The sequence below is a fragment of the Triticum dicoccoides genome, chromosome 3B (genome assembly GCF_002162155.2).
Source record: "Triticum dicoccoides isolate Atlit2015 ecotype Zavitan chromosome 3B, WEW_v2.0, whole genome shotgun sequence".
In the NCBI taxonomy this organism is placed as follows: Eukaryota; Viridiplantae; Streptophyta; class Magnoliopsida; order Poales; family Poaceae; genus Triticum; species Triticum dicoccoides.
Window position 1 is genome coordinate 453,446,202 of NC_041385.1, and position 6,271 is coordinate 453,452,472.

The window sequence follows — 6,271 nt, forward strand, 5'->3', positions numbered from 1 at the left end:
TATCCTATGAAGATGTATTTATCCGCTTTGGGTTCGAGCTTATCACGATGAAACTTTTCATATAAGCGTCGCAGCCCCAAACTTTCAAGAAACGATAACTTGGGTTTCTCCAAACCATAGTTCAAAAGGTGTCGTCTCAACGGAATTACGTGGTGCCCTATTAAAGTGAGTGCGGTTGTCTCTAATGCCTAACCCATGAACGATAGTGGTAATTCGATAAGAGACATCATGGTACGCACCATATCCAATAAGGTGCAACTATGATGTTCGGACACACCATCACACTATGGTGTTCCAGGCGGTATTAATTGTGAAACAATTTCCACAATGTCTTAATTGCGTGCCAAAGCTCGTAACTCAGATACTCATCTCTATGATCATATCATCGACATTTTATCCTCTTGTCACAATGATCTTCACTCTGAAATTACTTGAACCATTCAATAATTCAGACTTGTGTTTCATCAAGTAAATATACTCAACATATACTCGAATCATCTGTGAAGTAAGAACATAACGATATTCACTGCACGCCTCAGCACTCATTGGACTACACACATCAAAATGTGTTACTTCCAACAAGTTGCTATCTTGTTCCATTTTACTGAAAATGAGGCTTTTCAGTCATCTTGCCCATGTGGTATGATTTGCATATCTCAAGTGATTCAAAATCAAGTGAGTCCAAACGATCCATCTGCATGGAGTTTCTTCATGTGTATACACCAATATACATGGTTCGCATGTCTCAAACTTTTCAAAAAATGAGTGAGTCCAAAGATCCATCAACATGGAGCTTCTTCATGCGTTTTATACCAATATGACTTACATGGCAGTTCCACAAGTAAGTGGTACTATCATTACTATCTTATATCTTTTGGCATGAAAATGTGTATCACTACAATCGAGATTCAATAAACCATTCTTTTAGGTGTAAGACCATTGAAGGTATTATTCAAATAAATAGAGTAACCATTATTCTCCTTAAATGAATAACCACGTTGCGATAGACATAATCCAATCATGTCTATGCTCAACGCAAACACCAAATAACACTATTCAGGTTTAGCACCAATCTCGATGGTAGAGGGAGCGTCGATGCTTGATCACATCAACCTTGGAAACACTTCCAACACATATCGTCAGCTCACCTTTAGCTAGTCTCCGTTTATTTCGTAGCTTTTATTTTGAGTTACTAACACTTAGCAACCGAACCGGTATCTAATACCCTGGTGCTACTAGGAGTACTAGTAAAGTACACATTAACATAATGTATATCCAATATACTTCTATCGACCTTGCCAGCCTTCTCATCTACCAAGTATCTAGGGTAATTCTGCTCCAGTGGCTGTTCCCCTTATTACATAAGCACTTAGTCTCGGGTTTGGGTTCAACCTTGGGTTTCTTCACTAGAGCAGCAGCTGATTTGCCATTTCATGAAGTATCCCTTCTTGCCCTTGCCCTTCTTGAAACTGGTGGTTTCACCAACCATCAACAATTGATGCTCCTTCTTGATTTCTACTTTCGCGGTGTCAAACATCGCGAATACCTCAAGGATCATCATATCTATCCCTGATATGTTATAGTTCATCACGAAGCTCTAGCAGCTTGGTGGCAATGACTTTGGAGAAACATCACTATCTCATCTGGAAGATCAACTCCCACTCGATTCAAGTGATTGTTGCACTCAGACAATCTGAGCACAAGCTCAACGATTGCGCTTTTCTCCCTTAGTTTGCAGGCTAAGAAAATCGTCGGAGGTCTTATACCTCTTGACGTGGGCAGGAGCCTGAAATCCCAATTTCAGCCCTCGAAACATCTCATATGTTCCGCGTCGTTTCGAAAACGTCCTTGGTGCCTCAACTCTAAACCGTTTAACTGAACTATCACGTAGTTATCAAAACGTGTATGTCCGATGTTCACAACATCCACAGACGACGTTTGGGGTTCATCACACTAAGCGGTGCATTAAGGACATAAGCTTTCTACTGTCCGCATAATCGCTACTGTCAACTTTCAACTATATTTTCTCTAGGAACATATCTAAAATAGTAGAACTAATGCGCGAGCTATGACATAATTTGCAAAGGGTTTTTGACTATGTTCAGGATAATTAAGTTCATCTTATGAACTCCCACTCAGATAGACATCCCTCCAGTCATCTAAGTGATTACATGATCCGAGTCAACTAGGCCGTGTCCGATCATCACGTGAGACGGACTAGTCATCACCAGTGAACATCTTCATGTTGATCGTATCCACCATACGATTCATGCTCGACCTTTCGGTCTCTTGTGTTCCGAGGCCATGTTTGTACACGCTAGGCTCGTCAAGTTAACCTAAGTGTTTCGCGTGTGTAAATCTGGCTTACACCCGTTGTATGTGAATGTTAGAATCTATCACACCCGATCATCACGTGGTGCTTCGAAACGAAGAACTTTCGCAACGGTGCACAGTTAGGGGGGACACTTTCTTGAAATTTTAATGAGGGATCATCTTATTTACTACCGTCGTTCTAAACAAATAAGATGCATAAACATGATAAACATCACATGCAATCAAATAGTGACATGATATGGCCAATATCATTTTGCTCCTTTTGATCTCCATCTTCGGGGCTCCACGATCATCATCGTCACCGGCGTGACACCATGATCTCCATCATCGTGTCTTCATGAAGTTGTCTTGCCAACTATTACTTCTACTACTATGGCTACCGGTTAGCAATGAAGTAAAGTAATTACATGACGTTGTTCAATGACTCGTAGGTCATACAATAAATTAAGACAACTCCTATGGCTCCTGCCGGTTGTCATACTCATCGACATGCAAGTCGTGATTCCTATTACAAGAACATGATCAATCTCATACATCACATATCATTCATCACATTCTTTTTGGCCATATCACATCACATAGAATACCCTGCAAAAACAAGTCAGACGTCCTCTAATTGTTGTTTGCATGTTTTACATGGCTGCTATGGGTTTCTAGCAAGAACGTTTCTTACCAACGCAAAAGCCACAACATGATATGACGATTGCTATTTACCCTTCATAAGGACCCTTTTCATCGAATCCGTTCCGACTAAAGTGGGAGAGACTGGCACCCGCTAGCCACCTTATGCACCAAATGCATGTCAGTCGGTGGAACCTGTCTCACGTAAGTGTACGTGTAAGGTCGGTCCGGGCCGCTTCATCCCACAATGCCGTCGAAACAAGATTGGACTAGTAACAGTAAGCATATTGAACAAAATCAACGCCCACAACTACTTTGTGTTCTACTCGTGCAAAGAATCTACGCAATAGACCTAGCTCATGATGCCACTGTTGGGGAACGTAGCAGAAATTCAAAATTTTCTACGCATCACCAAGATCAATCTATGAAGAGACTAGCAACGAGAGAAGGAGAGTGCATCTACATACCCTTGTAGATCGCTAAGCGGAAGCGTTCAAGAGAACGGGGCTGAAGGAATCGTACTCGTCGTGATCCAAATCACCGGAGATCCTAATGCCGAACGGACGGCACCTCCGCGTTCAACACACATACAGCCCGGTGACGTCTCCCATGCCTTGATCCATCAAGGAGAGAGGAAGAGGTTGGGGAAGACTCCATCCAGCAGCAGCACAACGGCGTGGTGGTAGTGGAGGAGCGTGGTGATCCAGCAGGGCTTCGCCAAGCACCGCGAGATATGAGGAGAAAGAGAGGTAGGGCTGCGCCAACAGGAGAAGAACTTCGTGTGTTGGGCTGCTCCTTTGCCTCCACTATATATAGAGGGAGAGGGAGGGATGCGCCCCCACCTAGGGTTCCCTCCCTAGGGGTGGCGGCAGCCCCAATCCCCATCTGGGGTGGCGGCCAAGGGGGGGAGAGGGGGAAACTTGCCCCCCAAGCAAGGTGGGGCGCCCCCTCCCCAAACCCTAGGTGCCTTGGGCCCTTGTGGGGGGCGCACCAGCCCACCTGGGGCTGGTCCCCTCCCACACTTAGCCCATGCAGCCCTCCGGGGCCGGTGGCCCCACTTGGTGGACCCCCGGGACCCTCCCGGTGGTCCCGGTACATTACCGATAAAACCCGAAACTTTTCCGGTGACCAAAACAGGACTTCCCATATATAAATCTTTACCTCCCGACCATTCCGGAACTCCTCGTGACGTTCGGGATCTCATCCGGGACTCCGAACAACATTCGTTAACCACATACAAACTTCCTTTATAACCCTAGCATCATCAAACCTTAAGTGTGTAGACCCTACAGGTTCGGGAACCATGCAGACATGACCGAGACGTTCTCTGGTCAATAACCAACAGCGGGATCTGGATACCCATGTTGGATCCCACATGTTCCACGATGATCTCATCGGATGAACCACGATGTCAAGGACTCAATCGATCCCGTATGCAATTCCCTTTGTCTAGCGGTATTGTACTTGCCCGAGATCGATCGTCGGTATCCCGATACCTTGTTCAATCTCGTTACCGGCAAGTCTCTTTACTCGTTCTATAACACATCATCCCGTGATCAACCCCTTGGTCACATTGCGCACATTATGATGATGTCCTACTGAGTGGGCCCAGAGATACCTCTCCGTCACGCAGAGTGACAAATCCCAGTCTCGATTCGTGCCAACCCAACAGACACTTTCGAAGATACCCGTAGTTCACCTTTATAGCCACCCAGTTACGTTGTGACGTTTGGTGCACCCAAAGCATTCCTACGGTATCCGGGAGTTGCACAATCTCATGGTCTAAGGAAATGATACTTGACATTAGAAAAGCTTTAGCATACGAACTACGATCTTTGTGCTAGGCTTAGGATTGGGTCTTGTCCATCACATCATTCTCCTAATGATGTGATCCCGTTATCAACGACATTCAATGTCCATGGTCAGGAAACTATAACCATCTATTGATCAACGAGCTAGTCAATAAGAGGCTTACTAGGGACATGGTGTTGTCTATGTACCCACACATGTATCTGAGTTTCCTATCAATACAATTATAGCATGGATAATAAACGATTATCATGAACTAGGAAATATAATAATAATAACTAATTTATTATTGCCTCTAGGGCATATTTCCAACATCTGTATATGCCATATCATTTTCTCCTTATATTTCCCTATTAGGTTTGAAAGGAGTTTTCAACGGCATGTCAGGTTGCACTCTTTTCCCTTATGAGTTTTCTCTCAAAGTTTCTCATTACGGTTTTTCACAAGGCAACATATTTTCAAGATTATATGTGATACTTCCAAGTTTTTCTCCCGCCGGGGTTTTACCAAAAAAGGGTTTCCCCCCGGTTTGTATTACAAAGAAACAACATCGATACAACCAACGATAGGTGCTGGGGCGGAAGCAGCACATACACGGCCAAAAGAAATGAAAGAGAAAATACAAAAGGAAAAAATGCCAACAATGGTGGATCAACAAAAATGAAGATGACTCGCAACCGCTGCGCCCGCCGAAGAATTCCACCACGCTCCTAGCACCCCGAAATGCCGCATACCAAGCAAGACCTTCAAGAAGGAACGCGACGACAACAACGCTGCTACCGGACATGGCCTAGGGTTTCCCCCGGTACGCAAAGGGTCGTGGGAGGGAAGGCGTATATCCGACGCCCTTCAAGAAGGCGCGGCGGCGCCCACGGGTGTCACCACGTCGGTGCCAGACAGGTTGACAAGGATTTCTCCCAACCGCCAACCAACCGCGACCCCAAACGATCCATCGCGCTCCACCATACTTGTCGTCCACCAATATGCGCCACCACGGACTCGCAATCACCATCGCCATCTCATGTGACAAGCGAAGCGAGACCGGCTGGATCGAGCGGAACCAGCCGGAAATGAGGAGCAGCAGGGTCAGCGGCCAAGTGGGAGGGGACAACCTCCACCACCCTCGGCGGTGACTGACCGGACGTAGCACAGGAGAAAACCAGGCACCCCTGCCCGGCCGAGCCCAAAGCGGGCTCGTGAAGCTCTCGTTGCTGCGGTGCAGTACACGCGCCGCCGTCTCCGCCACCCCCAGCCCGAGCCACACCTCCGTCCACCATAGAAAACGCCAGAAAGCACACGCTAGGCCCACCTAGACCCAGATGGGGCCCAAAAGGTCCCAAATCTGGGCCGGAAGGGCTCCGCCGCTAGCCATCGCGCCGCCCCACCTCGCCACCTGGAGTTGCGCCGCCCGCGAAGACGAGCCGCCGCCGGATCCGTCGCCGGCCTGGAAGCACCGCCGCTGGCCGCCATCGCCCGAGCCGCAGTGCCGCGCACGGGGGGCGGGGGG